This window comes from Sarcophilus harrisii, chromosome 1 (assembly GCF_902635505.1).
Source record: "Sarcophilus harrisii chromosome 1, mSarHar1.11, whole genome shotgun sequence".
NCBI classification, from domain to species: domain Eukaryota; kingdom Metazoa; phylum Chordata; class Mammalia; order Dasyuromorphia; family Dasyuridae; genus Sarcophilus; species Sarcophilus harrisii.
This window is the reverse complement of record NC_045426.1, coordinates 187176522-187193567: the sequence shown is the minus strand read 5'-3', so window position 1 is coordinate 187193567 and position 17046 is coordinate 187176522.

Genomic DNA, 17046 nt, shown 5'->3' with positions numbered 1-17046 from the left:
ATAGCAGTTTTGACTTTGTTGTCTTGTTCTGAATTTGTGTGTTGATCTTCCTTCTCACTATAGCAACTTCCTATAGTCAGGTGCTTTTTCTTTTTTATTCATTTTTCCTCCAATTTATTTCTTGACTTTTAACTTGGTTTTAAAGTTGAACTTTATTCCTTGGGGTAGAGGAATCACTATCCCAAGCTTCAGGATTTTTGTCCAGCTATTCTCAGAACAAGTTCTCAGGGTCTATAAGTTTTCCTTTTTTCCTAGGTAGTATGATCTTTGGAGAGTTGTAATCTCTGCTCTCTTGACCTGTGCTCTTGTTTGTGAATAATCATTTTTTTCTGCCCTGGAATTGTTATCAGATTTTGTTGCTCTATTGCTGCTTGTTCTTCTTGTGATTCTGATCCACACATAGACATTACAAGAGTCTGTTAACTACTGCCAGCAAAGGGACTCGTCTAATCTCCTTCTGAGCATTTGTCTGACCTCCTTACTGTCTATGGGTTGAGGATTCTGGAATTTATAGCTGCTGATTCAGTCATCCCTATAGCCTGTTGCTGGTTTCCTGAGGCTAGTTGGTGCTATACTGGGCTCGACCCTCAACTTGGTAAAATAGACTTTTCCTGATGACTTTATAAAGTTGTTTTGGGTTAGAAAATTGGTTTACTCCATCCTTCTAAGTTTTGCTTTTCCAGAATTTGTTCTGCAGCATTATTTTAAAGTGCTTTGGAAGGGAATTTGAAAGAGCTCAGTCAAGTCCCTGCCTTTTCTCCAACCATGTTGTCTTTACTTCCAAAGAGATTTTCCTAATTTGCAAGTCTCACCATGTTGCTTCCCAACTCTAAAACCTTCAAAAGTTTCCTGTTGCTTCTTTATTTTAGCCCTCAATATATCTTTCCAGATTTATTAGAAATTGTCCCTTTTCAGGCCTATAATACCCCTATGCTATTTTACTATTCTTTATACGTTATGATACATTACCCATCTCCATGTCTTTGTATTGACTATCTCCCATATTTTATAGGACATTCTCTTTCCTTCTACCTTTTAAAATTGTTGATTTCCTCTGATAGCACTGTCCTCTAAAGCAAAGTGTACTACTCTGTACATAGGGACCCCATATGATTGTGTAACTGAATTTGGGGGGATCATAAAATTATGACTTATTATCTATAATGCTTGATTTCTATATTTGTTTTCTGTAAACATCTATGATCACATAAAAATTTCTCAGTTAAAATGGGCAGAGACAGTTTAAGAATCCCATGAATGCTTTTCTGACCTCCCCAAATATTAATGTACCTCTAACTATCTAATATTTATTTTACTAATACCTATGTATGTACCTGCTTTCTTCCTGGGCTAGAAAATAAGTTCCTTAAACTTTCATTTTCATCTTTTAATCCTCAGCATCTAACTGGGTATCTGTCACATATGAGGTTTCCAATAAATGTCTATTGATTGCTGTATGATTCTTTCAAATATTATAATTATGCTTTTGGTTTTGTTTTGTTATCTATGAGACCAGTACTTTTTAATGTGGTATCACTGGACTCTGTCTTTGAGGTCATGCATTGTCTTTGATTTCCAGATCCTGCAGTAACAGTTTAATTATACAATCTTTTATTTTTTGCTTTGTGTTTTTGCTCTATATTTTTGAGTTTAATTTCTGTCAATAACCTTTTCACAATGTATATCACTATCTCCCACTTTGCTTTTCTCTCCACACTAATCATCCCCAAAATGACTTTCTAAATGTCCCCTAACACAATAAATTTCAATGATATCCTGTTCCTTGGTTATAATGTTAAACCATTGAGATTTTTATTTTTCTTTTAAATGTTTTATTCTGTTCTCCTCTAAGAGTTCTGCTTTTTTTCTTTTTTTTACAAAGTCACATATTTATAGAATTTTAAAATTGCACAAGACCTCAGTGGACATTCTATTCCAAATCATGGATAAAAGGGATTCTTGCTTTTACATACATACCCTGGCTTTTAAATATTTTATATATTTATTTTTTTTTAAAAAATAAAGTTTCTCAGATATTCTAGAAGTTTTTTTTTAGTTGTGTTCATCTCATTTCTGGTGATTTAGTTGTTGTGTTAGTAGTAACTTTTTTCTGGAGATTTCTTCTCTGTCTTTTATCATATAGTATCACTTATTAGAATTTTCCCTTAGTCTTTTCTTCTGTCTTTCTAATAGTTTTTCAGTAAAGTTTTCTTTTTAAGGATTTCTTTTATTTCCTCTCATTTTTCCTGGAATCCTAGAGGGTAAATGATTTTTACCTTTCTTTCTATTGCTTGTGTTTCATATATTGCCTGACACATAGTAAGCACTGAAAAAAATACTTTAGTGACTAGTGGTAAATTCCACATATCAATCCTTAAAGATGCCATTCTTTTGTTTTTATGCACTATTTTCTACCCTGTATCACTGATGTAACATGCTTGCAAATTATATATTTTAAAGCAAACAAGGAAAGATACTGCAAATATCATCTTTGTTGTTCAGTTACTTTTCAGCAATGTTCAACTATTCATGTAGTGTTCATTGTTTTTTATTTGTTGTTGTTCAGTAATTTTTAGTCATATCTGACTCTTCATGAGACCATTTATTTTTTGTTTGTTGTTATTGTTATGGCAAAAGTATTGGAGTGTCTTGCTATTTCTGTCTTCAGCTCATTGTACATATGAGTAAACTGAGGTAAATACTGTTGATTTGCTCAGATCACACAGTAAGTATATGGATGATGGATTGAATTCTGATCTTTCTGACTCCAAACTAGGTGCCATATCTACTATGCTACCTAGCTATCTTATACCATCCACAATCTTCCTATTTTTCAATCTAAAATGGAGATAAGCTTTTGAAGAGCCTTCCCTTACTTGAGCTCTTAGTTTGACTCTTTAGTCACCATAATACTTTCCTTTTTAAAATGGAAAATCTTCAAAAACAGGAAACTTGCTTCGTTTGAACCATTTCCCAGTTTCTGGCAAATTTCTCTATAGAGAGGCACAAAATAAACATGAATGTCTTATTATCCAAGTAAAAAATTTGTTATGCCATACTGTCACAAAATATTCTCTCTGGGCTTTGTACCCTTTGGTTTGTTTTTGATGCTATCTAAATAGTTAGATAGATAAGTTTTGCCACAATTATTGAAGAAAATCACACATTTAGAGAGGGCCTGACAGAGTACTAGGTCAGTGTCTCTCATTTTATAAATTTACCTCATAAATGAGGTAGTAGATGTTAAGGAATATATTCATGGAACACAGGATAGTGATTAATGGAAATGAGAATCAAACCAAGGTCTTCAAATTTCAATATTTTTTCAATATCCCATAGTTCCTCTCATGTTGAAGACTTAATTTTTTCTTGCCCATTGCTATTCTTTTGACAGAATCATAGTTAGGAATATTAGGATTCAGTTTATATAACACTAAGTGTTCACTAGGCAATTTGTGAGAAGTGTCTGTCAGTTAGTAGGGAAAGATAGCTATCTTTAGCCACTAAGCCAGAGATCAGTGTGGGATGCTGCATATTATTTTTACATATATTTGTGCTCCCATTAGAATGTAAGCTACTTGTAAGTAGGGATAGTTTAATTCTTTGTATTTATTATCCTGAATGTACATTTTCTCAGGATTCTGTATTGTTTGCTTTTATAGCATTGAGAAATAAAAAATATCTTGGTTGTTTGACTGGTCATTTAGATCTTGAGGAAAACTGAAACGGAATAAAAAAAGATTGCAATATGATTAGCTGATGGATATTTAATAATCCTTGTAATGAAGGATTTTTTGCTGTATGTCACCAACTGTAGTCTTATTTTTTATAATAAGGCATAGTTTCCCATGCAGTAACATGTGGTTCCAATATTTAAGAAGCTGAAGTAATTTTCCCATATGTTTATTATAATCAGATAACTACACATGACCAAATCCTTTCTGCCCTTTCACAAGCACATGTAACATTCTGTGATGTTAGGGAAACTGAACCCACAAAGGTGACCCACAGCTCTTAACTACAGCTTCTGTCATGTCTACAGGCTGAGCCAACATATTCACCCCACCCTGGTCCAAAGATGTTCACAGGAGATTGTTAGTGTATTTTACAGACAATATTACTGTGTTCATAATTTTTACATTTGAGCTTTTCTGAAATATCATTCTTTAAGAGATTGTTAGATAAACCTGGGAGCAAAAAAGCAAAATAATGTGAGATAAAGAATGGAGAATGGAGGAAGAGTATACTAAAAATCTGACATCATGTCAGGGGAAGAGAGAGAGAGAGAGAGAGAGAGAGAGAGAGAGAGAGAAAGAAAGAGAGAGAGAGAGAGAGAGAGAGAGAGAGAGAGAGAGAGAGAGAGAGAAAGTTTTTTTTTCTTGATTCATGATTTCCAATACTTAGAATTTCCTATATGTATTTCCTGTATCACTGATTCATCAAAGATCACATAGTAATTCCTGTCAAGAATAATTCTTAAATTCATGTATTTGTTTCTCTGAATATGACCCTTTATCCATTACATTTTTCAGTATCTCATTCCAGCGCATTTAATAATAACAAAATTGATAAGAATAGCAATTTAAATGAATAACTATTGAATTTCAGCAATGAAAAACATAGAGAAGCTAGATAGTCAGTGGAAATAGCCTCAGGCCTGAAGTCAAGAAGACTGTTTTCATGAGTTCAAATCCAGGCTCAGACATTTACTGACTGTGTCACCTGGCATGTCACTTAATCTTTTTGCTTCAATTTTCTCATCTATAAAATGAGCTGTAGAAGAAAATGGCAAATTACTCCAATATCTTTGCCAAAAAAAATTCCAAATGGGGTCATGAAGAGTCAAACATGACTGAAAAATACTGAACTACAACAAATAGAAAACAATGAATACTACAAACCTCACTCCATTTCTATCAGGGATAGGAATATTGTCTTCATGAAACCATGGACACTGTTATGGGAAAATAAATTGTGGGTAACTAAAATGCAGAGGAATTTTCAGAATGATCCCAGAACACTACAAATGTGCTAAATACTTTTGGATCTTTGAGACATTTTTGATCCTTACTAGTAATAAAAGCTACACAACAAGTGGGCATTTCAAGGAGGGAACCTAAAAATTATGGGGTTGATTTACTTTTTGTTTATTCTACAAAACTTGATGGGCATGTTTGAAAAAATAAATTTTATAATTTGATGATTTTTAAGGAGAAAAGAATGGGATATAACATAAGCCACATGCAGATCCCATATAATCAACATATTTATACATAACTATAACTTGGATTATTCCAGGAGAAAATTTATACTGGAATGAAAAACTAAGATTTGGGATAATTAATGTTGTTGTGGATAGGTGAGACATTTTGATTAATAAGAGAGGGGAAAGACAGATTTGTTATAACAACAATGATTTCATGATCCATAATTGAGAGTTGGTACATATTTATATATTTATACACAGTAAATTTTCTAAAAGACCCATGCAATTTCTATTTGAGTCTATTCATACTTCAGATATAATAGAGTAACACAAATGCAATTTTCAAAGATCTCATAACTTCTGGAAATGTTATAATTTATTATTCTTTGAACCTGATTTTGAAATTCATAGAAAGGTTTTATTGTTGTTTAGTCATTTTTTCAATCGTGTCTCTCTCTCCATGAGTCCATTGAGGATTTTCTTAGCAAAGATGCTGGAATAGTTTGTCCTTTTCTTCTCCAGCTCATTTTACAGGTGAGAAAAAATAGTCAAATAGCCTTAAGTGACTTGTCCAGCATCACACAGGAGGTAAGATGTTTAAGATGTGGTTTGAATTCAGGTCTTCCTGACTCCAGGCCTGGCACTTTATCCACCATACCATCTAGCTGCCTTTTGTTACCCAGTACCAATTACTTTTTTACAACTTCTTACCTTTCAGATTCCATGAAAAATTAAGTCATAATGAAAAATGACAAATATATATATATATATATATATATATATATATATATATATATTGATCAAATTCTTGTATCATCATCTGTAGCAGTTTAGGAAGGTCTTTCCTTGTATTTCTGGGTACTCTACAAAGAGGGATAAGGTAGTTAGTGCTTCAGAACTGCACTCACTCTAAGACAAGAGATTGGTTTATCTCAAGAGCAGCCAGTAATCACCAGCAATGCATTCCCTTCCTCTTAAATACATATAAATAATTTAAAATTTTGGCTAAAGATTTCCAGTGTCCCAGGAAAAATGGAGAAACAATATATTTCTTGAGACCCAGAATCAAAAAATTCCTGGTGAGAGGGAGGAAGAAAAAAAATCCTTTCTTTTAAGGTCCAGAAAATCATGGTTGCCACTGTTTTGAAAGCCTTCAATCTTTTTTAAAAATAAAATTTTAATCTTTTATTTTTGCCATCACGAGATAGTCTATCAGGATTTCTTCTTCTTTCCCTTCTAAAGATGATTCCAAATAACATCTTTGTCAGGAAAAAAAGAAAAGAAAAAGTGAAAGAGGAAAAACATTCAGCAGAAACAATATTTAGTCTTTTATCTGTAAAAAAAAATGTGGAATGAGAATATCTCTTCATGTCTCTTTTTGGTAAAGATTATTTGATCCTGGTAATTTTACAATTTTTTCTTTATTTGTAAAATACACTTTTTATTTTTTATTTTTTTACCCTTTTTTTTAAATTGGCAAAATTGCTTTTTTAGACTCCTATTACCATCCCAACCACTTTAGAACTAATAAAAAATAAACAAACCCCTATTATGAATGTGACTAGTCAATCAAAACAAATTCCCATGAAGGAGTGTGTATGTGTGTGTGTGTGTGTGTATGTGTGTGAGAGAGAGAGACACACACAGAGACAGAGAGAGATAAAGAGAAACAGAAAGAGAGAGAAACAGATAGAGAGAGAGAGAGAGAGAGAGAGAGAGAGAGAGAGAGAGAGAGAGGTTCTGCACTCTTAAATCCTACCGTCTTTATCAGGAACTGAGTAGCTGGAGTCATCATTAGCTCTCTCAATTGTTGCTAATGGGACTTCTCAATGTCAACAAATCTTCCAGCCTATCTCCTTATGCCTACTTGGGTCTGATAAAGGATTCACTGATTTTTCTGGATTTCCCCTTAAAGATTCAGTCTGACACATTTTCTAGGTTTCTGTATAGGAACACTGTATAAAATCTTGACCACAATGCTTCCTGTTACTGCTACTTCAGCATCTTGAATCTGTCTCTTCATAACATTGACTTTATAGGGTTTTTTTTTTCTCTTTCTTTATATGCTTGGACTTTAACACAGTGACTGGCCTATGGTGAATGCTTAATAAATGTTTGTTAACCAATTAATGGTATTTTTCTTTTTGCATTTATCTTGTAGTCATTGTGTATATTGCTTCCTTGACTACTCCATTCTTCATCAGATCATATAAATCTTTCCAATCTTTTCTGGATTCATGATATTTGTTTCTTGCAAATATTTTCATGGGAAATAGAATGTTGGAAGGGACTTTGAAGTCACCTAGTTCTACCTTCCAGTTCTAGGGATATCATGTGACTTCCCCAGGAACACACAGATCATTTGAAACCAGGTTGGTCATTTGTCTTCAGAGCCAATGCTCTTTCTACGAACAGGCTAGGTTGTTTCTCAGTAACAACTTGCCTTGGAATTGCAAGGACAAGCAGGTAGATCAGAGCAGATATCTGACCACTTTTGTCCTTTATAGGCCATTGTTTTTAGCAGACCAAGTTGTCACATGATCTAACTAGAATTTTCCTTACATGTGTAATTCTCACTATTTTCCCACTTATCCGACCTATGTCTTTATGATTTTTTTGCCTTAAATTCTTTTTAATATTATTTTCCCTTGCTTTCTCTTACCCAGAAAATATAACTTTCATCTGGGGTACACTGATTGTGATTCAATCCAGATTCTGAACAAGGGGGTGGATGGAGATATTGGAAGCACATTACTGATGAAGGCATTTTCTAAAGATATATCAGATAAGCATCAGGTAATTTAATATTATGACTAAGGAAATCTAAAGGGACTATGGTTTCTGAGAACTATGGAAATTATAATGGATACTTTGATACAATATTTTGTTTTGTTAAAGAAGAATTTTAAAAATTATTTTCTGAGAGTTTCATCCATCATCTTTTTTCACCTACAGAAAGATACCCATGTATAGGAAAGAAAAGATCATTGCATACGTGGAAGGAGAAGTGTATTTCTAATCTGAAGATTTGTGTTTGAATTCTGACTGTTCTTGTATTAGTAGTCTCAGCTAAGTTATTTAATGACTCAGGGTTTCAGTTTGTATAATGAAAGGTTTAACCTAGATAATCTCTAAATTTTGAATTCTATGATCTTTTGGGGTTAATAAATGAAAGATAGTGAAAAGATTTTTGCCCACTACTCATGCATGTTTCAAGTGGGACAGTTTCACTTCCTATCTCATGAGATTTCCCTGTAAGATATAGAAAACCAACTAGCAAACCACAATGGTATTGATCACCTTGAGGCATAAAGGAAAAAAATGCTCAGTGAATTTCAAGTGTCCACAAATGAGACTAAACGGAGAGCATTAGTTTGCCCCCCCCAAAAAAATAGAACTCTTTTAAAAGGATGTGTTTATAGTGATTTATTTACATGGTTCTCTGATGACATTGATCTCATAAAAAAAGAGAAAATGGAGCAAAGCATAGAGACCTTGGCCCTTTCTATCCTTCCCCAGAAAATAAAACACTGAACGTTTTATAACTGATAGTAACAACAGTAAGTAAATTGTCACAATGATAATGGTGATGGTATAACTAATAACTATTTAAAATGACTTTTATTTTTCTTCCAGAAGTCAATATATTTGGAATTTTGCAGTTTTTTTCAGCTCTTGTTTTTATCATGTGTTGATGCTTACTTGCTAAAGTAAGCTAGTTGATATTGTATCTTTAGCAGGAACATAAAAATTCCCTGCAAATTTCTAGAAGCTGCTCACTTTGAGAAAACTCCATGGCACAGAATATATTGCTAGCATATCATGTAATTTCCCTTAATATTCTCAGCATTATAAATTAAGATGACTGTGCAATAAAGAGTACATTGTACAAATAAAATATTTTTCTTCAACTAAAAATTTAAAGGACCCAATGTCTTTGGGATTTTGTAATAAAATGAATATTTCTAAAGACTTTTTATCCCCAGGGAAGCTGTTTGAATTCAAATTAGAAAAGCATTGCAAGTAAACATTATTTTATGATGTTTTTTGGATATATATCTTAATTGTTAATGAATCCAATGCTATTATGGTTCAATTCAGCTAAATATTTAGATTTTTAAAGGAATTGTCCAAATGATAGTTTAAATGTTAACTATCAGTAAACCTCACATGCAGTCTCCACTCCCAGACCTAATTGATCTCTCTACTCACAGTGAACTTTGGTTCTATCTCTGGCCAACTAATATATCTCAAGTCTTGCAACCATTAACTATAGTCCCAAGGTCCCTGGCAATTTCTTTCAACTCTATATTCCTAACTCTGAAGATCAATGGAAACCAAGTTCTATTCTGAAAGGTATTCACTCTAAACATCATGTTTGTTGTGTCCCCTTCCCATGTACACAGCATGCCTATGAACTTACACACTCTGATGATTCAGAGATGAAGGAAAGGAAAACTCTTAAATGATAACAAGGTTGAAATTATCAAGCCAGCAGTTATAAGAGATGCTGACAGGACTGTTGTACAATAGAGATCTTCAAAAGGGGAAGACAGCAAGATCTAAGATCCCTGGCAAGACTCTGTCCCACCCCCACCACTACCATCCTGAATCCTCTTTATTCTGTCTGCATGCCTCTGTGAATTCAGTGTGACAAGAGGATATTTGAGTGGAAGAATAAAAGTGAGGATGGTGCCAGCTCTAATTTCTCTGTCAAATGTCACTATAGACAGAAAAGCCCTCTGGATCCCCATTGTCATTTCTTTCAGATTATAGCTATATTTTGTCTTCAACCTAGGTCTTAGTAGAAAAGTAGTGTCTGGATCCTCACTTGATAAATATTTGGGTGCATGGAGGAAAGGCCTTTTGGTTCTTCTTTCCTCTTTATGGTCTGTGTGGGTAATACTCAATCCCTTAATGAATTAAGATCATGAGCAACTTGATGTCTGCTGCTATTTTTAAGATTTCCTAGGTAGCAAATTTCAAAAATATAATTTTGATAGAGTAATTAATCTATATGATCTCTTTTTTTTTTCATTAAAAAAAGCAAAGGTGTGGTTTTATGACTCATGTGAAGAAAATCCTACCTTCTGTTTAAGAAAAACCTTCCCCTTTCTCCACTGTTAATAACTTTTGAAATTTCTTCTCATTAACATATATCTTCCTGTATGTATACTTTTGCATTTTATCTCCCTCATTAGAATGTGAGGTTTTTAATGACAAGGACTGTTTTATCTTTCTTTACATCTCTACTGTTTGATGTATATGGTTAATAAATGCTTTCTGATTTATAAAAATGCAATCTTAGAGAATCAATCCATATAAACAGCAATCTTTTATTCCAGAATTATTTCTTTTCTATTAAATTAGCATTATTTTTCTGTTCCAGGCATTATCTTGCATTAGCATTATTTTATATTTTTATCTTATGAATAGATATAGTGACAAGTTTTTGTTACTATATTTCTTTTCTGCATAGAATTTTCCAATGAATACCAGTATTGGGAAACTTTCATTATGGCTTCATCTATATGTTCTTTTGTGGATGTTTGATATCCAGGGGAGTGGGGATGGAGATCAGAATCCAATTCAGATTGTTTAACCAGGCTGAAGATTAAGCAAGTGACTATAGAAACCAGGAAAAATGGTGAAGAACAAAGAGAATAGCAATGCTTGACTACAGTTGTGGGAGCTTCAGTTCCCTCCCTAGGACCAGAGTGAGGTTGATGGAAATTTTTCCTTTGTCTTTAATTTATAAGAGAAACGAGGTGGAGTGAAGGAATTAGTACACCTTCAGAGTTTACATTAACTTAATTTCAAAATGACTGGGCTATAGTCTCATCCTCCCTGCAATAGGATATGGAAGAATATAGAGCTGCCTTCTTTCTATTCCTATGGGTTAAGAGGTATCTTTGGGAAAAAGGAGAGATGCAATTTTTGACTATGTGTGATGAGAGATCATATTCTCATCTCTGGATGGGTGAAAAATTATTGGCATTGAAATCAAAGTAAAAGCAAAATATATGTACTGCTTGATGCTTTTTAAAATTAGTATGCTTTCTCTCATTTAGACTATGATGCTTTATGAATACTTTTTCTTTTTTTCTTTTTACTGCTTAATTTTGATTTTTTTTTCAATTAATAAGCACATATTTATCATCCCCAACCTTCAATTGAAATGAAAAACAAAAGGAAAAGAACACACTTGTAACACATATGCATAGTCAAAGAAAACAAATTCCCACATTGGCCATGTTCAAAAATATATTTCTGCACAAATTACCTCATGATGAGGACACTACACAGTAAACCTATGGTAAATTCATCAACACTTTTCAATATATAGAGGCATTTGATTTTTTTGAATTTGTGTTGTTTTGGGGGGAAATGCTTTAGAAGATAGAAATTACCTTATGTGGAACAGAACATTGATTATGCAACTGTGAATCAATACTTGTCAAACTATGGTATAGGGTCAGACAGAGGTTTTGTTTTTCACAAAGAAACATGGGGTGGAGGCACCTCTGATGATTAGAACGATTGGAGACCATGTTGGATGGGCTTTGTTGCTACAGATAAAAAGAGGTAAAAGAACACAAAGAGTGGTTGGTCTACAAAGAAAGAAATTGGACTCAACTGGCTCTGTGACGTCTCTTCACTTAGGAACCAACTAAATGTTAGTTCTGTCAACATCCTTAAGGGAATCTCAAAGAAAATTAACCCCAGGAAGCCAGAAACATTTTGTTATATGGCATGTAGGGATATAGAGAATTTTATGAGATTTGGAAATTATTATCTGAAATTTGTGAAGAAGCAAGCCAATATTGCTGAATCTTTCAATAAGCCCATTCTTGGATATATATGTGAAAATGATCACATTAATTGTGCAAAGGGGAAATTTAAAATGAATACTCTGGAACCACTTAGAGATTATTGGCATGAGAAGTTTGAATATGCTTTTACATACTTGTTTAAATGTCTGATGTATGCACCAATGTTGCCTTATGCAGGTCCAAGAAAGTCATTTGTATTATATACTGATGCTACCCTGAACAATCTAGGAATAGTTTTATGGGAAGACAGCAATGAACAATAGAAAATGACAATTACTAATAGGGAACTGATAGAAGTTGAGTGAGAATATTGACTTAGGTTGTTAAATGATGAGTTCTGAGATGATGTATATGGAGCTCAATGTTCAGTATTTATAGTCAAAACTGTGACTAAGGATATCCTAACTCAAATACTGTCTCTCCAATCAAGGTTTTCCCACATTCAAGGTACTCAATGGGTTCATACTCTTGATAAATTCCTATCAGAATACATACCTTTACAGATGAGCCAGAAAAAAAATTCAAAGCAAAAACATTTAATGAAATAATATAGCAATAAATGTAGCTAAAACAAACAAACAAACCAAACTCCAATAAAACTGGGCATACTCCTCTACACATATAAATTTTATCAATAGAAAGAATAGACATGTTTAGGGAATATCCCAGAGACACTAAGGTTAGGGACTGTATGTGACTGAATGGGGATAAACCAGTGTTAGAGGATTATCTGATGACTATCCGCTGACTTTGTGGTCCTCTTATTGAGTCTACTCCTAGTGGTCTCACATAGCTAATAGTCTCTGACAGATACCAGCCATTACCTCCTGTTGCTCTCATGGGCTGTTACTCAGCTTTTTGCTTGCATAAATACAACTTATCTAACCTCACCATCCTTTAGTTCTCTCTACAATCTCATCAACTTTCATAAGTTCAGTTATTATGCAAATGGCTCTCAGATCTATATACCAAATCCTACTCATTTTTCCTCCCTTTTCTTTTGGTCAGTAGCTGTGTATTGTACATTTCAAAATGGTAACACAAATTCAGCAGGTCTAACAGGTCATAATCCTTTCCTCAAAAAGAACACCATCTTTTAATTTTTCAATTATATCTAGAAGTCCCCACCAATCTTAAAGTTATATGAGCTCTCAACTATAGCATCTTCTTCAATTCCTCATTTTCCCTTACCATTCACTATATGCAATGAGTAATTTTACCAAAATGTTGCAGCATTAGTTGCATCTATTCCCTTTTCTACAGCCACAATTCAATTTACTAAGCTTCCTTAGACTCCTGCAATGTTCTCCTAATTGTGTAGTCTGCTTGATCTTGGGATAACAATCAAGATGATTTATTTTCCTGAGTTCAAATATTGCCTCAGACACTTACAAGCTGTGTGACCCTGGACATATCACTTAATCCTGTTTGCCTCAGTTTTCTCTTCTATAAAATAAGCAATGACAAACCACTCCAAATATTTTTGCCAAAAACAAACGAATAACAACAATAAAAAAAAAAATAAATGGGATTAAAAGATCAGACCTAACTGAAAAAACTAAATAACTTCATCTTAAGTTTTCTAATTTAACTTCAACATAGTTGTCAAAGTATTCTTAAAGTACAGGTGTGACTTTATCACTCTTTCAAAAAGCTATAGTGACTTACTGTTATCAGATCAAATACATTTTTAAACATCCAAAGTCCTTCCCAGACTGTCTCTAGATTACTTATCCATGATTGTTACAGACAATTTTCTTTTATGCAAATCTACTTTTCAGCCATATAGGTCATATATGATAATCCACCTCTAGCTTCTGTCCTTTATGTTTGAACATATTGTTCTTTATTCACCCCTAATTTCTAACTAGACACCTTTATAGTTCATTATAAACTTCACTTCATATATGAGATCTTTCCCCAGATATTATCCACTCTTCCTAAAAGCGTCTTAAATTTACTTTGAATATGTTTTATGTTTACTTATTTGTATATATATATATATATATATATATATATATATATATATATATATTGTTTCTCCATAGAATGTAAATTTCTGAGGTCAAGGAGTATTTCATTTTGGTTTTGCTTTTGTCTCCCCAGAGTCTGACATATGCCTGGAATATAGTAGGCTTTTATAAAGTATGTGAATTGATTTTTTGATTACTTATAAATGGAGCCAAATGTCCATTGGCACAAGCATATGACGTTTTTTTTTTCTATTTGTCCCTTTTCTGGTCTTATCTAGACCCCTCAGCTGAGGTTGTATCACTTCCTCTTAGGAGGATGAATGTGTTCTAATATTAGTTTTTAAACCTAAAAAGCATAGGCTTTTTTTTTCTGCTTAAGCTCTTTGAGTTAATCAGTCCATCAATAAATGTTTATCAAGTGCTTACTATATTCTAGGCATCATGTTAAGTGTTGAAGATTCAAAAAAATGTAATAGATAATCTCTATTCTCAAGGAGCTCACAATCTAATGCAGAAGACAATATGCAAACAATCATGTACAAACAAGACATAGATGTGATAATTAGTAATTAACAATAATGTTATATAATATAATAATAAAATAAAGAATAAAGATTAAAGAAAAGAAAGGCATTAAAATGAAGTTAGACAAGGAAAACCTTCCATTAGAAAGTGGAATATAAGATAGAACTTGAAGAAAGCCAGGGAACCGAGGAGGGAATGATGAGGAGGGAGAAAACTTCAGGCATGAGGGAAGCAGTGAAAATGTCTGCAATTGGAAGTGTTTTGTTTTTAAGTTTCATTGGATCACAGAATATGTGGTAGGGTTTATGTTATGAGAAAATTGGAAATCTGGAAGTAGGACAGGTTATGAAGGGCCAAAAAATAGCTTATATTTGATCCTAAAAGTGGTAGGAGATTATTGGAGTTTATTGAGTATGGTAGTGACATGGGAGTAAATAGAGGATGGATTGTAATCTGGAGAGACTTGTAGGAGGGAGACAATCCAGTAGATAGTTGTGATAGAGAGGATTGAGGTGATAAAGAGCTTTACCAGGGTGTTGATGGTATCAGAGAATAATAGGAAGTATATGTAAGAAATGGTACAAAGTAAAATGAATAGACCTTGACAACAGACTAGATATGGAGGTGGTAAGTAAGTATGGATTTGAGAATGACATCTAATTTTGGGGTCTGGGTGACTAGGATGATGGTGGTACCCTCAACATCAATAAGAAACCTAGGAAGAAGAGAGTTGGAGAAAACATAAATTCAGTTTTGGACATATTGAGATTGAGATGTCAAATAGGTAGTTGTAGACATGAAACTAGAGGTCATTAGAGAGGCTACAGTTTGATAAGGAGACGTGAAAATTAATTACAAAGAGATGATAAATACACAACTCTGTGGTAACTAATGGGATCACCAAGGGAAAAAATGTAGAGAGAGAAAGGTACAGGCCCTTGCACAGAACTCTGTGGGAAATCCAAATTCAGTATTTATGACCTGAATGAAAAGCCAGCAAAATCAACTGAGAAAACAATTAGAAGCATCAACAAAAATTTCACTTGACTAGGAAAATAGCCTTCTTAGCATTTCTTGTTTCTTAGAATCTCGGTTAGAATGACTTTTCCTCTCCAGGAAATGATAAGCTCTAATTACTTACCAATTTAGTAAGCTGCTAAAGAACAAAACAGATATTTTTATAATTTTTTGAAGCAAATATGACAGTACTGTAATAAACACCATTGAATGATAATGATGAATAGATATTTCAACAGAGAGGCTAAATACTTTTCAGAAGTCAGTACTTTTCTTTCAATATGAGTGAAGACTAGTTTATAAAATCTTGTTTTCAGAGATTGTCAGATCTTAGAAATTATGAAGTTATTCCTTTCTTTTTGCATATAAAGAAAGGGAAGTTTACAGATGGGAATTTGTTCAAAGTTAACTACAAAATAAGTTCTAGACCTCAATTCTTCTGGTTTCCAATCTAGCCTTGTGTGCTATCCCTAAGGAGAAGGACACTTAAAATGCATTTTCAATAAAAGAAGTTCTTCAGTCTCCCTAAAACTCATTAACCATCTGTTACTAAGATTTCCAAGTAATCCAAAGCTTTTTCATTTCTATGCCAAAAATGGATAAATGGATTTGGTTTCATATTTTTCCCAAAATCAATATAGAAGCACCAAACATTTCACAGAGGAATAACTCAGAAAATTAATGATCTCACAATGACTTTCTTTCACTTCAAAATGTCTATAAAAATCAAATAAACTCTGGAGAGGATCCCGTATATCATGGAAATGCAACAATAAAACATTTACCTGATAGTAGCATGGCCTCAAGAATTAAGAGATAGCACTATCATTGCTGCCTTCACTATGTTAAGTCCAAGCTAACAACAACCACTACCACAACCACAACACCACCCCAAAACAAAAATAAACAAAATTCTGGAAATATAGAAATATTACACATTTTACAAAAAAAAAAAGTAGATTATGTGGTGGTATTTGGAGTTGTTTTTCATAGACATATGTAAAGTTTGATCTTAGCATGCCAGCACACCTGGATAGGGCCAGCCCATACTCTATGTACCTATACTTTTGTCTATCTCAAAGTTCACTTGGAATTTCAGTATCAATTCATTTTTTAAAACTATTTGATACATAGACTTAAGATAGATATATATTAGATGAGGGACTTACTTTCATTCCTATTAAATTTATTTCATAATAAAAAAATTGGTTCAACTAAACAATGTTGGATTGCCTTTTAGATTTTTTGGATAACTGACTTTTTTTCTCAAGTTAGTGAAATGAATTGGCAGCTAGGTGTGCAGTAGATGGAGCACCAGCCCTGAAATCAGGAGGAGCTGAGTTCAATCTCACTTAACACTTCCTAACTGTGTGACCCTGGGCAAGTCACTTAACCCCAATTGTCACAGAAAAAAAAAAAAGTTAGTGAAATGAGTTCCCTAGTCCTCTAGAACCAGGTCAGCTTCATCTTTCCTTCAAGGCTCTAATGATAA